Source organism: Pan troglodytes, chromosome 10, assembly GCF_028858775.2.
Source record: "Pan troglodytes isolate AG18354 chromosome 10, NHGRI_mPanTro3-v2.0_pri, whole genome shotgun sequence".
In the NCBI taxonomy this organism is placed as follows: Eukaryota; Metazoa; Chordata; class Mammalia; order Primates; family Hominidae; genus Pan; species Pan troglodytes.
The window spans coordinates 61197028-61216843 of record NC_072408.2 but is presented as its reverse complement, the minus strand read 5'-3'; positions in this window follow the sequence as shown (position 1 = coordinate 61216843).

The window sequence follows — 19816 nt, the reverse complement described above, 5'->3', positions numbered from 1 at the left end:
TTACTTAATATATTTGGAGATTATATCATCTCAGTACAGACCTCCCTGTTCTTTTATTTTTTAGGTGAGATATACATATCACACAATAAAAGTTACAATTTTGAAGTGTATAGTCAGAACTGGGTATGGTGGCTTATGCCTGTAATCCCAGGAGCTGAGGAGACTGAGGTGGAGAATTGCTTGAGGCAGGAATTCAAGAACAGCCTGGGCAACATTGTGAGATCTTAGACTCTAAAAATAAACATAAATAAAATTTATAATCCTTGGTTTTTAGCTTATTAACAAGGTATGACTGTCACCACTGTGGGGGAAGCAGTGATGATAAAGGGAAATCCTATACCTTTTAGCAGTCACTCTTTATTCTTTCCTCCTCCTCCCTTTGCAGTCACTAGTCTACTTTCTGTCTCTATGGATTTGCATATTCTGGATATTTCATATAAATGGGATTATACAATAAAAAAGAAAAAAATTCCAGGAACACCAGAGACAGATGACACATGTTTTCTGCTTTATAATTTCACATCCTATGAAGGATAATTCTACAACATAATTCTACAAAAAAATTTGACTGAAAAACTTTATGCCTAATCTTAAACATTTAAACTCTATATGCCAACAGTCTCTACTGTAGGGTAATTTATTGTATGTACTCATTTTATGGATTCCTTAAAAAGCTTTTCCAGTAAGGGAAATTAGAATATTGCTGAACATATATTGAATTCCCAATTATTAACTTATTTCTCAATTATTTTGTGATTCTGTCTTCTTTAACATGAAGATTACCATGACTGTGTTTTCATTTTCTGAATTATCATATGTCTGTAATTTGTCTGTAATCTTAGTTTCAGAAGTTCTACAATAACATGCTCAAGGCCTGGCACGGTGGCTCACGCATGAAATCCCAGCACTTTGGGAGGCATAGGCGGGTGGACCACGAGGTCAGGAGTTTGAGACCAGCCTGGCCAACATAATGAAACCCCAACTCTACTAAAAGTAAAAAAAAATTAGCCGGGCGTGGTGGCATGTGCCTGTAATCAGAGCTACTCGGGAGGCTGAGGAAAGAGAATTGCTTGAACCTGTGAGGCGGAGGTTGCAGTGAGCCAAGATCATGCCACTGCACACCAGCCTGGGCAAAAGAGCAAGACTCCATCTCAAAATAAATAAATAAATAAATAAATTAATTAATTAATTAAATAAAATAACATGCTCAAATGTATGTGTTATATATAAATTATATCATTTATTAAAATATTTGTCTTGTATGTTTCATCTACTTTAGGCACAATGTTATTATTAGCATTTCCTTCCAGTTTCCTCAACTTTTACCTGAATAATAGTACAACTTATAACCAATTTTATTTTATATATCAATGTTTTATACGTATTTACAATATATATATAGTTATTGTATTTAGAAATGTAAGACTTTTCTTCTAAAGGCTAGATTACAGCCTTACCATTTTGTAAGAAAAGCAGCAATGGGCTGGGCATGAAGGCTCAAGCCTGTAATCCCAGCTCTTTGAGAGGCCGAGGTGGGTGCATCACCTGAGGTTGGAAGTCTGAGCCCAGCCTGACCAACATGAAGAAACCCTATCTCTACTAAAAATACAAAATTAGCTGGGCATGGTGGCTCATGCCTGTAATCCCAGCTACTCAGGAGGCTGAGACAGGAGAATAGCTTGAACCCAGGAGGCAGAAGTTGCGGTGAACCGAGATTGCACCATTGCACTCCAGCCTGGGCAACAAGAGTGAAACTCTGTCTGAAAAAAAAAATAGAAAAAAAAAAAAGAAAGAAAAGAAAAAAAGAAAAGCAGAAATGTTTCAATGTATCAGTAGCATAATTTAAAAGTTTCTCTAGTATTACTGAAATGCTTTTTTTAAAAACTTTCTCATCAAAGCTGTTTATGAATAATTATAATGTGTTTTCTTTGAAATGTTGCTGTAATTGTATCCAAACGATTCAAAATTCATGCTTTTCGTGGATGCACAGTTACAGTTCAAAATTGTAGTTATCTAGAATTCTTTTCTATGTTTATTCAGGATTTTATGGGTTAAAGTTTCTCTTCCTTATGTTTTGTATTTTATATTTCTGTATTTTTTTAGAGTAGGCTGCCTCACATCAGTTGTGTTTCTAGTTTCTACCTATTTATTATGGTTTTGAATTACATTATTCAAATCAGAATTTTGGGAGTTAATGTTAATTTTAACTTTGCAATTTTGCATTTCTGTGTTTCATTATTTTAGGGTAGGCCACCTTACATTAGTTTACTGTTTTTAGTTTTAATTTATATATTATAATTTTGTATGACAGTATTCAACTCTGTACACCTTAAGACAGTGTGGGGCAAAAGTCAACTATGAATCAGCCCTACATCCTTTGTCAATATAATTATCTAAGTGTTTGTTTGCTTGTATAAATATTACCACTATTTTGTTTATTATTTGTATATTTTTCTTCTTGGTTCGAGGCCAATAATTGATTCTGTCTAGGTGAGTAGTCATGGAAATTGTCCTGATTTCAACATCTTTATCTTATATTATCTTAGTGTGAAAGAAAGCATTTTGTGGTTTGAAGGTAATTTTTCAGAAAGTTTATAACTCTATCTCTGTTAGGTGTCTTATTTTATTATTATTATTTTTTAAGACAGAGTCTTGCTCTGTCGCCCAAAGGGCAGTGGCACAATCTCAACTCACTGCAACCTCCACCTCCCAGGTTAAAGCAATTCTCCTGCTTCAGCCTCCTGAGTAGCTGGGATTAAAGACATGTACCACCAGGCCTGGCTAATTTGTATGTTTTTAGTAGCGATGGGGCCAGGCTGGTCTTGAATTCTTAACTTCAAGTGATCTGCACACCTCGGCCTCCCAGAGTACCGGGATTACAGGCCTGAGCCACTGCACCCTGCCCTCAGATGTCATTTTAATTTTAATTGTGGTAAAAGTACATAACATAGAGTGAGAATCTTAAATATTTTTTCTTGTACAGTTTAGTCATGTTAAGTGTATTTACATTGTTATGCAACATATCTGTAAAACTTTTTTCTGTTGCAAAACTAAAACTCAGTACACATGAAATAAATTAATAATACCCATGTTTTATTGTGGCTAAGTTTACTTAGCATCATGTGCTCAGGGTTTATCTTTATTGTGGATGTTACAAGATTTTCTGCTTTTAAAAGCTGAGTAGTTTTCCACTAGTTTAATATTACAAATTGTATTTATTCATTCATTCAGTGAGGAAAGTTGGTTTTGCTTTCAAATATTGGCCTTTGTGAATAATGCTTCAGTGAATATAGGTGTTCCAATAACTATTTGCCCATATGTGCAAGGTTTGCATCTGTGCTACATTGTGTTTTATTGGAAAACTTGTCTGTCTTTATTCCAGAACCAAATGTTTTTATTACTGTGGCTTTGTAATGTGCTTTGAAATCAGAAAAGGTGAGGTCACTAACATTATTTCTTTTGTTAAACATTTTTTGGCTCTTTATTGCCCCTTGAGATTCCATATAATTTGTTGGTTGCTTTTTCTATTTCTAAAAAAAAAAAAAAAAAAAAAATTGCTAATTGAAAAGCGATTGCATTGAATCTGTAGCTCACTAGGAAGTATGAACATCTTCACAATATTGTCTTACAACCCTTGAACATGAGCATGCTCAAAAGTGTATTGTTTAATTTCCATATATGTTGACATTTTTGTTTTCTTCTGTTATTGATTTCTAGTTTTATTCCATTTTGATCAGAAATAATAGTCTTTAAGATTTCTATTTTTAAAAAATTGTTAAGTCTTGTTTTGTGGCCTAATAGGTGGTGTATCTAGGAGAATGTTTTATGAGCTGTTGAGAAAATTGTGTGTTTTGCTGTTGCTGTGTATTCTGTATATTCCCATTAGGTCTAATTTTTCTCTAGTGTTTTCAAAACTTCTGTTTTCTTATTAACATTTAGGCTAGCTTTATTAATTATTATTAAAAGTTTGAATTAAAGTATTCTACTATTATTATTTGTCTGTCTATTGTAATAATTATTTCAATGTTTGCTTTATACATTTGGAAACACTGGTGTAAGAATTATATATATATACACACACACATATATAAAATAAAATTATATAAGTTCTCAGTGAATGAGCCCTTTTATTATTATGTAATGTCCTTCTTTGTCTCCTGTGACAGTTTAGACCTAAAGTTTATTTATTTTTATTTATTTATTTATTTATTTATTTATTTATTTTTTTGAGAAGGAGTCTCACTCTGTCTCCCAGGCTGGAGTGCAGTGGCGCGATCTCGGCTCACAGCAAGCTCCACCTCCCGGGTTCACGCCATTCTCCTGCCTCAGCCCCCTGAGTAGCTGGGACTATAGGCGCCTGCCACCACGCCCGACTAACTTTTTGTATTTTTAGTAGAGACAGGGTTTCACCATGTTAGCCAGGATGTTCTCCATCTCCTGACCTCGTGATCCGCCTGACTCAGCCTCCCAAGTGCTGGGATTACAGGCGTAAGCCACCGTGCCCGGCCGACTTAAAGTTTATTTTATGAACTATGACTAAAATATATTTTCCCTAACAAAGTTGTGACCAGCACTGCTCCATTCGATTTCCATTTACATCAAAAGTCTATTTTCGTCTTGCTACTTTCAGTCTAGTTTTGACATTAGATCTAAAGTGAGTCACTTATGGAGAGGATAAAGTTGGGTTTTGTTTTATTAATCCCTGTATTCAATTTACATGTTTTGATTGAAAAGTTTAGTTCATACACATTAAAATATGTTTTTGAAAGTGAAGAGCTTACTTTTGTCATTGTTTTCTCTGATTTTTATAGCTATGTTTTCCCCTTTACCCACTCCTTTTACTCTTCCCTTTTGTCTTGATTTTTTTTTTTTTTTTTTGAGACGGAGTCTTGCTCTGTCGCCCAGGCTGGAGTACAGTGGCGTGACCTTGGCTCACTGCAAGCTCCACCTCCCAGGTTCATGCCATTCTCCTGTCTCACCCTCCCGAGTAGCTGGGACTACAGGCGCTCGCCACCATGCCCGGATAATTTTTTTGTATTTTTAGTAGAGACGAAGTTTCACCGTGTTAGCCAGGATGGTCTTGATCTCCTGACCTTGTGATCCACCCACCTCGGCCTCCCAAAGTGTTGGGATTACAGGCGTGAGCCACGGCGCCCGGCCTTGATTTTTGTAGTGACATACTTTAATGTATTTGTGTGTGTGTGTGTGTCTCTAAATATTTTCCTTGTGGTTACCATAGGGATTACATACAACCTTTTTTTTTTTTTTTGAGACAGAGTCTGACATTGTCGCTCAGGCTGGAGTGTAGTGGTGCGATCTCAGCTCACTGCAACTTCTGCCTCCTGAGTTCAAATGATTCTTCTGCCTCAGCCTCCCCAGGAGCTGGGATTACAAGTGCCCACCACGCCCGTCTGATTTTTGGTATTTTTAGTAGAGATGGGCAAGGTGTTCACCATGTTGGCCAGGCTGGTCTCAAACTCCTGATGTCGTGATTCGCCCACCTCGGATTCCCAAAGTGCTGGAATTATAGGCGTGAGCCACCGCACCTGGCCCATAAAACCTCTTAAAGTTACAATATATTTTAAATTGGTAACAACTTAACTTTTTTTTTTTTTTTAATCGGAGTCTCTGTTCCCAGGCTGAGTGCAATGGCGTGATCTCGGCTCACTGCAACCTCCGCCTCCCGGATTCAAGTGATTCCCCTCTCTCAGTTTCCTGAGTAGCTGGGATTACAGTCACCTGCCACCACTCCCAGCTAATTTTTTGTATTTTTAATAGAGAAGGGGTTTCAATATGTTGGCCAGGTTGGTCTCAAACTCCTGACCTCAGGTGATCCACCTGCCTCCACCTCTCAAAGTGCTGTGATTACAGGTGTGAGCTACCATGCTCAGCCAGTAAAACTTCACTTTAGTTGCATACAAACATTCTTTCTCTTTCCATCTGCCTCAACTTTATATTATTGATGTCACTAATATCTTTTTATATTATATATCATTAACAAATGTTTTTGAATATTTTTCAGTTTTTGTTTTTTAATTATATAACATAATTACATGTTTTATGAACCATCATTTGAATTTATCAGAATTTTATTTTTGTGCCTGTATATGTCTTTTCCGGAGAGTTACATACTTTCATGTAATTTTGCGATGCTGTTTAGCATCACTTTATTTTTCATGAAAAAAACTCTCTTTAGCATTTCTTGTAGTGCAGGCCTAGCGGTGATAAGCTATTGTAGTATGTGGTCATCATGAAAGAACTTTAGTTTTTCTTCCTCTTGATAAATAGTTTATCTGGATATAGTATTCTTGCTTAAAAGTTTCTGTTCTTTCAGCACATTGACTATATTACCCATGTCCCTTCTGGCCGGCAAGATTCCTGCAGCTAGATGCACTGGTTATCTCATAGAAGCACCCTTATAAATGATACATAGCTTTTCTTTTTTGGCTTTCAAGATTATCTACTAGTCGGTGACTTTCAAAACTTTGCTTATAATTTTTCTTATTATGAATCTTTTTCTGTTTATCCTGGTTAAAATTTGTTGAACATTTTAATTTTTATGGTTTTTTCTTAAGCTTGATAATTTCTCAGGCATTGTTTCTTTTTATATTCTTCAACTCCATAATTTGCTTTTCAATATTTTTTATCTTATTGTGTATGTTCTCATTTTCCTGATTTTATTTAGTTGTCTGTGCTCACATTTTGCTCACGGAGCACCATTTAGATAATGATTTTTAAAATTTTTAGGTAATTTATACATCTCTATTTCTTTAGGGTAGATTTCTGGATATTTATGTTGTTTTTCTTATTGGGCTATATTACCCTCATACTTTGTATATATTGTATTTTTTGGCTGATTATATTATATTACATTATATATGTCCATTAAACTTGGGCATTTAAAAAAATCACTGGTCACAGTTTTCACATAGTGGCTTTGTCCAGAGAGAGTCTGATGCAAACTGGTTGGCCTACAAATTCTGAATGTTTCTCAAATGTTTTCTCAGGATTCATTTTCTTTTATTACCTTTGGTATCAGCCAAACCAATCTGTCATTCAAAGTACACCACCATGTCTTTGAGCATTCTGAAGCCAGGAGTTGGGAGTCCTCTCCCAGATGCACCATGCTGTATTGGGAAGGAGAAAGAACTGTGGTGTGTAAATGTAACAAACATTCCTTTTTTTTTTTTTTTTTGAGATGCAGTTTCATTCTTGTTGCCCAGGCTGGAGTGCAATGGCGTGATCTCGGCTCACTGCAACCTCTGCTTCCAAGGTTCAAGCGATTCTCCTGCCTTGGCCTCCTGAGTAGCTGCGATTGCAGGCATGCGCCACCACGCCCAACTAATTTTGCATTTTTAGTAGAAACGGGGTTTCTCCGTGTTGTTCAGGCTGGGCTCAAACTCCCGACCTCAAGTGATCTGCCCGCCTTGGCCTCCCAAAATGCTGGGATGAGAAGCATGAGCTACTGCGCCCGGCCACAAACATTCCTTCCTGTGAATGTGGAGGACATGCACGTCCCTGAAAAAAAAAGTTTTAGACTTAAAAAAAAATTCGATATGGGGTTGAGGGTAATCTAACCACTAATACCTACAAGAAATCCTCATGGAATTCTGTCATCTGTGAAGCAACAGCACCCGCCCATATTAGTAGCCTGTATAAAGTATATTTTCCCACTGAGTTCTCCAAAAAAGTCCTCAGTGTAGAGATGAGTAAACACAGGCTTCACAATTTCAAATGGCTACTGAACAGCACGTGGGTCAGAACTAAGAAACTTTCACAGAGAGGGCTGCATGAAATTCCCTCTAAATTACCTGAAACACAGTGGCTTCTGACATTGAGTGCAAAAACCTGGAGAAGCCTTATTTCCTCTCCATTTTGGAGACAGTGAACAGGGCAAGACAGCTTAGAAGAACCCTTTTGAATTAAAGCAATATACTGTTTTTCTTTCTTTAATATTAAGGAAAGTCTTAAGAAACTGACACAACATTTTCAGACCTGGTAAGAAGACAAATGCTGGGAGACTCCAGGATTAATGACAGAGCCAAAGATCTGAGGAGGTAACTTGAGGAACAGAAAACCCAAATCCATATTTAAAATAACAACTAAAAAGTGACTCAAACATATCAGTTGGAAAACGGGAAATAAAAGGACCAGTGTGTTTTTATTGGCCCCGCAGACATGAGATTGTCAAAAAATTAAAAGAATGTTAACATCCAGGAGAGGCTGGGTCTAGAGAAGCAGCTATATTCAGGGACTGTTGTTGCAACAGACCTTGTGGAAAGTCACCTGGCTGTAGCTATAAAAATTTTACATATGTATATCCTTTCACCCAGTAATCACTTTCCTGGCAATCTACATTAATGCATATTATGTTCTAAATTGTGTCACTTCTCCCAAATTTATATGTTGATATTCTAATATTTATATGTTGACATTCTAAGGCATATATAATGTAATCAGCCTCAAAGTGTGAGTGAGTGTTTGGACATATGGTTTTTAAAGAGGTGACTGTGATTAAGTAAGTTCAGTAAAGTGGACCCTAATCTAATATGACTGGAGTCCTTTTAAAAAGAGTAAAGACACAGAAGCTCAAGGGAAGACCCTGTGAAAACAGAAATAGAAGGTGGTCAACTAATCTCAAGTAGTAAGAGGCATTAGAGAAACAGCTTCAGCCAATAGCTTGATGTTCAACTTCTAGCCTCCAGAATTATGAGAAACTCAGTTTCCATTGAGATCTTCAGTCCACAGAACTGGGTTATGGAAGCCCAAGCAAACTGTTACAGCCAATCATGACACACAGATAATATTTTCTGCATTACAGCTAAAATGAAAATAGAATGTTATCATGGCAGCATTGAAAGGCTCCACCAGCATTGAAAGGCTAAACCACTCTGGGAAATGATCTCCTTTTGTAGAACATTACAAAGACGTTTGAAGGCACAGCTTCTGCCCTGATGGGCTACAGGGATGAGTTCTCTGAGATGACACATTGCAGACAAATGTAGGGAACAATGTAACTTTTTTTATGTAACCTCTTTCCTATTTTTGTGTAAAAACCTCCCTAGTAATAGTGGTGGCTTTTATGTCTCAGAGAAGGTCTGGCAGTACAGTGAAGCTGCCTACTACAGAAGATACCTTGGGTAAATAGTTAAAACAATACAAACTGTAGCAACATGAATAAATACAGCCTACTGTAAAGTAAAAACAACACAAAGGCCTTCTCTGGTATTTCTACAGGTACGTAAACAGGGACTTTACACCTAACCAAGTTGCCATTGGGATTAATGAAGGCCAGATTTTTGGCGGCAGAACTTTGGGTCACTCAGAGACAAAGGCTCTAAGAGAGAGCCCAGAGAGAGTCCATATTTGGGTCTGGGTTTTGGGCCCATCCTGGCCTTGTCAGGCCCCTGTCTGCAGAGACTCACATGTGCCTGCTGTCACCATAGCTCACTGTGGGCCATGCTTGGTGGTATAGTTATCCTACCCCTTGTCCAAGGAGATGGGGAGTTGAACCCATCAAACAGCTGCTCATTGATTTTAATGCAGCTCTGTAAAGAGAATGCTCAGCACCCAAGCCAAGCCCCCCGCAAAAAAAAATAGTTAATCGTCTCCCTTGTTTTCGCCACCAGGTGACATCCCCATTAGAAATTCTGCTCCCCAGATCAGACACGTAGGAGCATCTGCATAGACCCCCAGCCCATGAGGAAAGCAGAGGACAGCCTTGGGATTTACATCTGAGTAGACACACTTTGTCCCCAACACTCAACTTTTTATTCAACCAGCCATGACCTGGGTGTGAACATGACAGGCCCACCAGAGTTCCAGCACCTGACAACCTGCCCCTGTCAGGGATAGCCCCCTTCTTTCCTGCTCCCCCTGCAACAAATGGTTATGGTGGGCCAGGTGGGGTTTCCCAGATTAGATGACAAGAGAGACCTGGCATGGTCAGACCTGCCCTGGGCTACACTGTGTTACCTGTGGGTGCCTCTTGCCAAATGGACAGAGGCATCAGTGATGCGGGCTGAGCCAATGTCTATATTATTAGGCCACTTTGGACCTTTCTAAGGCAAAAGCTTAGGAATGTCACCATAAGAACATAGTGTTCTCTTAAGCATCTCCCATGAAATGAGCCAGGTACAAGGCTGTCTCTAGAATGTGGGTATCTGGTTTTCAAAGTTCTAAATTTTGTCAGGTTCTGTCACAAGAGAAGTGTGTTAATTCTTCAAGGTTCCATCATCCTCTGATCCCTTTTCTTCCATAAATGTATGCAAAGGCCCGGCACAACTGCTGATTACTCATCCTCCTCTCCCATGTCAACTCTTCACCTGTAAACAATTATACAAACGCAAGCCCCTTGCCCCCTGAAAACATCTAAATGCAGCCAGGGCCCCAGGTTTGAGGGAACAGAGCTGGGTTAGAACATTCTTTTTCTTCTCATTTCTGTGATGATATAAAAGTCATTGTGTGTTTCAGGTCTCCCCAGCCCTGAAATATGCACAGTGGGGATTATGCTAGCATTGACTTCCAAAAAAATTCTTTGAGTATATATGAGATAGAGTGAATACAATTCAGTTAGGTGCAGTGGCTTATGCCTGATTTCCCAGCACATTAGGAGGCCAAGGTGGGTGTATTAACTTAAGGTCAGGAGTTCGAGACCAGCCATGGCCAACATGGCAAAAACTCAGGTGGCTGGGGGTGGTGAGTTGCTTGAACTTGGGAGGTGGGGGTTGCAGTGAGCTGAGATCGTGTCATGGCACTCCAGCCTAGGTGACAGAATGAGACCCTGTCTCAAAATAATAATAATAAAAATAATTAAAAGATTAGCTAGGCATGGTGGTGCACGCCGGTAGTCCCAGCTACTCGGGAGGCTGAGATAAGGAGATCACTTGAGGCCTGACTGGTTGAAGCTGCAATCAGCCGTGACCCACTGTAACCTGGGCAATCCTGTGAGAAAGAAAGAAAAGAAAGAAAGAAAGAAAAGGAAGACAGAAAGAGAGAGAAAAAAGGAAAGAAAGGAAAAGAAGAGAAAAGAAAAGAAAAGAAGAGAACCAAAGGTGAGCAGATCACGAGGTCAGGAGATCAAGACCATCCTGGCCAACATGGTGAAACTTTGTCTTTACTAAAAATACAAAAATTAGCCAGGAGTGGTGGCTCATGCCTGTAATCCCAGCACTTTGGGAGGCTGAGGTGGGCGGATCACGAGGTCAGGAGTTCGAGACCAGCCTGGCCAACATAGTGAAACCCCGTCTCTACTAAAAATACAAAAATTACCCAGGTGTGGTGGCATGTGCCTGTAGTCCAAGCTAATAGAGAGGCTGAAGACAGAGAATCGCTTGAACCTGGGAGGTGGAGGTTGTGGTGAGCTGAGACTGTGCCATTTGCACTCTACCCTGGGTGACAGAGTGAGACTCTTAAAATAAATAAATAAATAAATAAATAAAAATACAAAAATTAGCTGGGTGTGGTGGCGAGTGCCTGTAATTTCATCTACTCGGGGGGCTGAGGCAGGAGAATCACTTGTACCAGGCAACCAAAGATTGCAGTGAGCTGGGATCCCGCCACAGCACTCCAGCCTGACGACAGAGCTAAAAAGGAAAAGAAAAGAAACTGCAATTCAAGCTTGGCCACCACCCATGTGCATCTCACACTGGATGTACCCATTTACCAACTCTGAGATATATATTTTCCATCATTCTTTTTTCTTTTTTGAGATGCAGTCTCCCTCTGTCACCCAGGCTGGAGTGCAGTGGCCTGAACTCGGCTAAATGCAACCTTTGCCTCCCGGATTCAAGCAAATCTCCTGCCTCAGACACCCGAGCAGCTGGGACTACAGGAGTGCACCAACAAGCCTAGCTACTTTTTGTATTTTTGGAAGAGACAAGATTTCACCATATTGGTCAGGGCAGTCTCGAACTCCTGACCTTGAGATCCACCTGCCTCAGCCTCTGAAAGTGCTAGGATTACAGGCGTGAGCCACCGTGCCCGGCCTCATCTTTCTTTTTTTGAGACGGGGTCTCACTCTGTCACCCAGGCTGGAGTGCCGTGGCTCCAATTAGGCTCGCTGCTACCTCCACCTCCCAGACTCAAGTGATTCTCATGCCTCAGCTTCCATAAGTGTCCTTCACAGGTGCGTGCCACCATGCGTGGCTGATATTTGTTTGCATTTTTAGTAGAGACGAAGGGGGTTTTGCCATGTTGGCCAGGCTGGTCCACTCCTCCTTTTTTTTTTTTGAAAAACAAATTCATTTTTTTGGAGACGGAGTCTCGTTCTTTCGTCCAGGCTAGAGGGTAGTGTCATGATCTTAGCACACTGCAACCTCCACCTTCCGGGTTCAAGTGAGTCTCCTGCCTCAGCCTCTCCAGTAGCAGGGATTACAGGCTCCCACCTCTGTGCCCGGCTAATTTTTGTATTTTTAGTAAAGACTTGGTTTCACCATCTTGGCCAGGCTGGTCTTGAACTCTTGGCCTCAGGATCCACCGGCTTCAGCCTCCCAAAGTTCTGGGATTACAGGCGTGAGCCACCTCCCCCCGCCCCGGCCCCACTCATCTTTAACATGACAGTTCTGTACGGTAATTTAAGAAAACAGGATGCGTTTACTGAATCTTACACACGTTCCTTCCCTGTTGGGTTTGTGTACTTTTAGTCACCAGTGAAGGAGATACGCCTCCCCCCACCTTTTTCTTTCTTTTTTAATCCTCCAGCCTTGGCCTCCCAACGTGCTAGGATTACTGGGGTGAGCCACCATGCCCACATGGCCTAAAGAGACATCCGTTGAAAGTAAGAAAAAGAGAGTTCTTTTCAGTGATTTGATTGATTGATTGATTGATTTAGAGACAGCATCTCACTCTGTCATCCTGGCTGGAGTGCAGCGATGCCATCATAGATCACTCACTGCAGCCTGGATACACCTTAGCTCAAGCGATCATTCCTCCTCAGCCTCCAGAGTAGAGTACCTGGGACTACAGGCACGCGCCACTGTGCCCAGATCATTTTTAAATTTTTTCTACAGACAGAGTCTCATCACTTCGTTGCAATCCTCCTGACCCAATGTCTCAAAGTCCTGGAATGACGGGCGTGAGCCACTTAGCCTGGCCTCCGGGGAATGATTCACAACAACGACCAGTGTACTAATTTTTTTTCCTTTTTTTTTTTTTTCCCGATGGACTCTTGCTCTGTGCGAGGTGAGGCGCATCACTTTGGAAGCCACAGCACCGAGTTCCAAAGCCCCATTCAAATGCACAAAGCTTTGTTCCCTTCCTGGAGTCGGAGCTGGTGACTTCCACAGCCTCAGGCTTCTCTCCATTCAGAAGCTTTTGCAGGGGCCACCCCACCCAAAGCCTGGCTGCGGCTGGGGATTGGGGGGTGGGGTGGGGCTAGAAAGTCAGTCCCTCACCTTTGCTAGCTTGGCCAGGACATACCCCGCCCCCCACCGCTTGCTCACCGTTTGAGATCCCCCACCTCCACTGCCTTGGAGGCTGACCTCTTACTTTACTTTCTGTCTTTCTTCCTTTCTTGGGCTTGAGTACAGGGTGCAGGGGTGAGGGTGTGTGTGGAGAGGGGGAAGTGGGGTGAAGACGGAGGGGAGCATCCTAAGGGTCAGTTTAGTGTCATGCCTCTTTTATCACCATCACCGAAGATGAAACCAACAATAAACGAAATACCGCGTGTTCTCTTCTATAAATGGGAACTAAATAATGAGAACACTTGGGCAGAAAGAAGGGGATGACAGACACGGGGCCTTACTTGAAGGAGCAGGAGTGGGAGGAGAGACAGGTTCAGATAAAAACGCGAAAACTGTCAGGTATTGCGCTGAGTACCCGGGTGATGAAATAATCTGCACACCAAACCCCCCAGTCAGAAGTTACCTATATAACAATCTTGAACATGTATGCTTGAACAAGAAATAAAAGTTGAGAAAGAGAAAGAGAAATAAAACCAAACACTACCTCCTCAACCTGAGTCAGGGGGTATCCGGCCTTGTGGGGGACGTTCAGTGCAATGGAAGAAAGCCACAGTAAGCCCCATGGAATATATTCTGCCTCTTCAGGGATCAGAAACTGCAAACCACCATAGGTTCTGAAGGGGAAAAGGGAAGGAAGGTGGGGGAGTATTTCAGTCTTTCTTTCTTTCTTTCTTTTTTTTTTTTGAGACTGAGTCCCTTGCTCTGCTGCCCAGGCTGGGGTTCAATGGTGCTATCTCGGCTCACTGCAACCTCTGCCTCCCGGGTTCCAGCGATTCTCCTGCTTCAGCCTTCAGTAGCTGGGATTACAGGCACACACAGCCACGCCCAGCTAATTTTTGTATTTTTAGTAGAGATGGGGTTTTGCCATATTGGCCACGCTGGTCTCGAACTCCTGGCTTCAAGTGATCCACTCTCCTGGGCCTCCCAAAGAGCTGGCATGACTGGCATGAGCCATTGAGATTTCAGCCTTTAAAAGCATGTGTTCTGCCACCTTTCACTGTGGCCTTATGCTCTGAATGATGTATCATTTCTGCTATAGGTTGACTCCCTGAGTCCCCTCTCCCTGTTAGTTACTCAGTTGAGTAAGTTAGTTTTGTTTTCTATCTTCTTGGCTTTTAGATGGTGTGGTTGCCACGGCTATTGTCAGTGGCTAGCAGACTGTGTGTTACCCCAAGACGGATGTACAAAATCCCACTGGGAGGGGAGAAACGGATCAGGGTATCTAGTGACCTTGGCCTAGGAAGACCATCATTTTTCGCTGCTCACAAAAAGGTCACATAGGGGCAGAGGGAGCGCTTTGCCTTTGGCCCTCTGAAGGTTCACCTGAAACCTCAACTCGTCAGAGGCAAATGAATAAAAGAATAGGCAGACATGTTTCTGCGACCTGTCATCATGGGAGTCTGCAGAACAAAGGCCCTGAGATGACAGGGAAATTGTCCATGTATATGCATGGGTTCCACAGGGTGTGTCTTGCTTGACTGTAGGTCCTGACACCCCCATTCCGGGGAGGGCCCTGCTTAGAAAGGATGAGAGGAATCTAGACAGAGGGGCCTTGCTAGGCTTCCCTACTCGGTGTATGATTTCCGGAGGTCGAGGCCAGGTCCCCAGTTGGATGGAAGGGGCATTTTCAGACTTTCCCCCCCTGTACTTGTGGCATCTGTACTTTTCATATTTCCCTGACAAACACCTCAACTTAAAAATACAGTTAAAGAAAATCTTACCTAGTTAAACCAATTGCGAAGGCGCCAAGGAAGAAAGCTCATTATCGTGGCATAAAATTCTATACACATGGTTGGGTGCATTAGCTGATGCCCGTAATCCCAGTACTTTGGGAGGCCGAGGTGGGCGGATCACCTGAGGTCTGGAGTTCCAGACCAGTCTGACTCACATGGAGAAACCCCGTCTCTACTAAAAATACAAAATTAACCACGCATGGTGGCATATGCCTGTAATCCCAGGTACTCGGGAGGCTGAGGCAGGAAAATTGCTTGAACCTGGAGGGCAGAGGTTGCAGTGAGCCGAGATCGTGCCACTGCACTCCAGCCTGGGCAAGAAGAGTGAAACTCTGTCCAGTGATTTCTAATAAATGGCACTGTATTGCTACGAGGCTAGGACCACGGTGATGTTCTCGTGGAGAGACACTGTGTGGAGCGATGTGTAGTGTGCGGAATCCAATCTTAGAGGTCAGATGTGGATGCTCCGGGATTCACCAAACTAGAGTCCTGACTGATTGACAACAAGGTAGACTTTGGGGAACACGATTGAGAAATGGGTACTTCGGGAGTAAAAACTGGCCCCAGGACAGGAGGGAGTGTGGTGCGAGCTGTCCTCTCTGGGAAATCCATGCTGTGTCCAGGAATGTGGATTTCATGGACTTCGTCCCATTGTGACAGGTATTGCCACTCTGAGGTCGTGGGTCTGGAGTATACTCTGAAATGCTATGGACTGTACTTCTGCCTTAGATAGGTCCCACCTCCAGCCCTAGCCTCCGTTCGCACACCCGGGCCCCCAGTGGTCCTCTTTTCTCTCTGGGGGAATGGAAGTTCCAGACGATCCCATGGGCAGAAACGTAGGCTGTGTCCCCTGGGGGCTCTTGTCAACTAGTCGGGGGCATCGCCTGAGAGGACTTCCTGGGCCCAGAAACGGCCTGGTCTGAGAGGGATCCGGAAGAGGCCCCAATGCGGTGGGCCTCCGCCGCCCCCCCCCCAACCTCCACCCCAACCCAGAGTGACGCAGGTCGTTTGCTTCTTTTCCTTGCTGACTGACACTTGCAAGCATCGGTTGTCTTCGGGCATCATCTGGCGGCCACTGTTATTGAAAGTCAAGGTGGCATGGAGGGAGGTCTGGCCGACTTCACCTAGCCTGGGGCAACTGGTTTCTCTCCTTCCCTTCTGGAGGTCCCTCCCTCTTTCCCTCGTTGCCTAGGGAACCTCTGCCCTGGCGGGGGGCCCCCATTGTTTTTTTTTTATCAGCACTTGATTTTTCTTTTCTTCCTGTGTTAGTTTCTTTAATGCACATAGGCTCTTCCACTTTGGCTTTATGAGGGGTCACTTTAATTTTTAAGTCATCCCTCGGCCCCCCATGCTCCTTTACCTTAATTTAGTGTTAGATGGGTTTCCCCCAACCACCCTGCCTCCCGGCACCCTGCTTGGAAAGGTTCTGGAGCCACCTGGGTGTGCCTCCATCTTCTCTCCCCTTCACCCACCCCTCACCAGCGATCTCAGTCTCTCCAGGCTGACATTTGCATTGGTGGTTGTCAGGCCTCACTCATTGGCCACCGTTTTTGAAGTTGGAGGTGGCATGGTCCCACTTCCCCAGAGGCAGCTTGGGCTGATGGCCTAGACCTTGACCCGCCTAGGCAAGCGGGCAGGCTGGCCAGACTGCAGTTTGGGTCTTTTCCCCTTTCGCTCCTCAGGCCTCCCTCCCTAGGAAAGCATCATCCTGGCTGGGTCTCAATCACCTTTTATCAAGTTGTTTTATTTTCTTCTCCCACAGGCCAGGATATTTTCAAAATGGAAAGGGCATCACAGCTCTACCCTGGGTCTTATTAGTATTTGCCCAAAATAGAAACGCTTTCTAAAAAGTGTTTTGCTCATTTAAGATTTTCAGAGACGATGCTTTGGCCTGTGTTTATTTGCTTGTTTTATTTTGTTTTGTTTGTGTCTTTCTTTTTTCTTATTTATGTATTTTCAGGAGAAGTAAAAATCACCAATTTTTAGGAAGACATATATTTTCCCCAGGACATGTTAGCTGCTGTTTTCTTCTGTTGTTAACTAGCGCTTTTGTGAATCCCTGAAAGTTTAGTGAGAACCGGTTGATGTACACCATAGCTGATAACATCTTATTTTCTAGAAATCCGTGAGTGCTGCTGCTGCCACTGTTGTTTTTGATGTTGTTGTTTTCGATGTTGTTGTTTTCAAAGCATACTCTGGCCACCGTTTATGGCATCAAAGCATTATAAAATATGTGTTATTATTTTTTGAGTATCCCCTACCTCTTCCTCTTCCTCTCTCTGTCTCTGTCTCTCTCTCTGTGTCTCTATCTCTCTCTGTCTCTCTCACTCTGTTTCTTTCTGTCAGGCCTCTGAGCCCACGCCAAGCCATCACATCCCCTGTGACTTGCATGTATACGCCCAGATGGCCTGAAGTAACTGAAGAATCACAAAAGAAGTGAATATGCCCTGCCCCGCCTTAACTGATGACATTCTACCACAAAAGAAATGCAAATGACTAGTCCTTGCCTTAACTGATGATATTCCACCACAAAAGAAGTGAAAATGGCCCATCCTTGCTTTAAGTGATGACATTACCTTGTGAAAGTCCTTTTCCTGGCTCATCCTGGCTCAAAAAGCTCCCCCACTGAGCACCTTGCGACCCCCACTCTGCCCGCCAGAGAACAACTCCCCTTTGACTGTAATTTTCCTTTACCTACCCAAATCTTATAAAATGGCCCCACCCCTATCTCCCTTCGCTGACTCTCTTTTCGGACTCAGCCCACCTGCACCCAGGTGAAATAAACAGCCATGTTGCTCACACAAAGCCTGTTTGGTGGTCTCGTCACATGGATGCACATGAAATTTGGTACCTTGACTCGGATTGGGGGACCTCCCTTGGGAGATCAGTCCCCTGTCTTCCTGCTCTTTGCTCCATGAAAAAGATCCACCTACGACCTCTAGTCCTCAGACCCACCAGCCCAAGGAACATCTCACCAATTTCAAATCTGGTAAGCGGCCTCTTTTTACTCTCTTCTCCAACCTCGCTCACTATCCTTTAACCTCTTTCTCCTTTCAATCTTGGCACCACACTTCAATCTCTCCCTTCTCTTAATTTCAATTCCTTTCATTTTCTGGTAGAGACAAAGGAGACACATCTTATCCATGGACCCAAAACTCCGGCGCCAGTCACTGACTAGGGAAGCAGCCTTCCCTTGGTGTTTAATCATTGCAGGGATGCCTCTCTGATTATTCACCCAGGTTTCAGAGGTGTCAGACCACGCAGGGACATCTGCCTTGGTCCTTCACCCTTAGCGGCAAGTCCCGCTTTTCTGGGGGAGGGGCAAGTACCCCAACCCCTTCTCTCCATGTCTCTACCCCTTCTCTGCTTTTCTGGGGCAGGGGCAAGAACCCTTCAACCCCTTCTCCTTCACCCTTAGCATCAAATCCCGCTTTTCTAGGGGGGCAAGAACCTCCAATCCCTTATTTCCATGCCCTAACCTCTTATCTCTGCACCCTAATCCCTTATTTCCGTGCCCCAACCTCTTATCTCTGCACCCCAATCCCTTATTTCCGTGCCCTGACCTCTTATCTCTGCACCCCAATCCCTTATTTCTGTGCCCCGACCTCTTTCCCGCTTTTCTGGAGGGTAAGAACCCCCGAAGCCCCTCCCTCCATGTCTCTACTCTCTCTTTTCTCTGGGCTTGCTTCCTTCACTATGGACAACCTTCCACCCTCCATTCCTCCTTCTCCCTTAGCCTGTGTTCTCAAAAACTTAAAACCTCTTCAACTCACACCTGACCTAAAACCTAAATGCCTTATTTTCTTCTGCAATGCTGCTTAACCCCAATACAAACTCGACAGTAGTTCCAAAGAGCCAGAAAATAGGACTTTCAATTTTTCCATCCTGCAAGATCTAAATAATTCTTGTCGTAAAATAGGCAAACGGTCTGAGGTGCCTGACATCCAGGCATTCGTTTACACATCACTCCCTTCCTAGTCTCTGTGCCCAATGCAACTCATCCCAAATCTTCCTTCTTTCCCTCCCACCTGCCCTCTGAGTCCCAACCCCAAGCATTGCTGAGTTTTTCTAATCTTCCTTTTCTACAGACCCATCTGACCTCTCCCCTCCTCACCAGGCTGAGCTAGGTCCCAATTCTTCCTCAGCCTCCACTCCTCCACCCTATAATCCTTTTATCACCTCTCCTCCTCACACTCAGTCTGGCTTACAGTTTCATTCTGCGACTAGCCCTCCCCCACCTGCCCAGCAATTTCCTCTTAAAAAGTTGGTTGGAGCTAAAGACATAGTCAAGGTTAATGCTCCTTTTTCTTTATCTGACCTCTCCCAAATCAGTTAGCATTTAGACTCTTTTTCATCAAATATAAAAAACCCAGCCCAGTTCATGGCTCATTCGGCAGCAACCCTGAGACGCTTTACAGCCTTAGACCCTAAAAGGTCAAAAGGCCGTCTTATCCTCAATATACATTTTATTACCCAATCTGCTCCCGACATTAAATAAAACTCCAAAAATTAAATTCTGGCCCTCAAACCCCACAACAGGATTTAATTAACCTCACCTTCAAGGTGTACAATAATAGAAAAAAGTTGCAATTCCTTGCCTCCACTGTGAGACAAACCCCA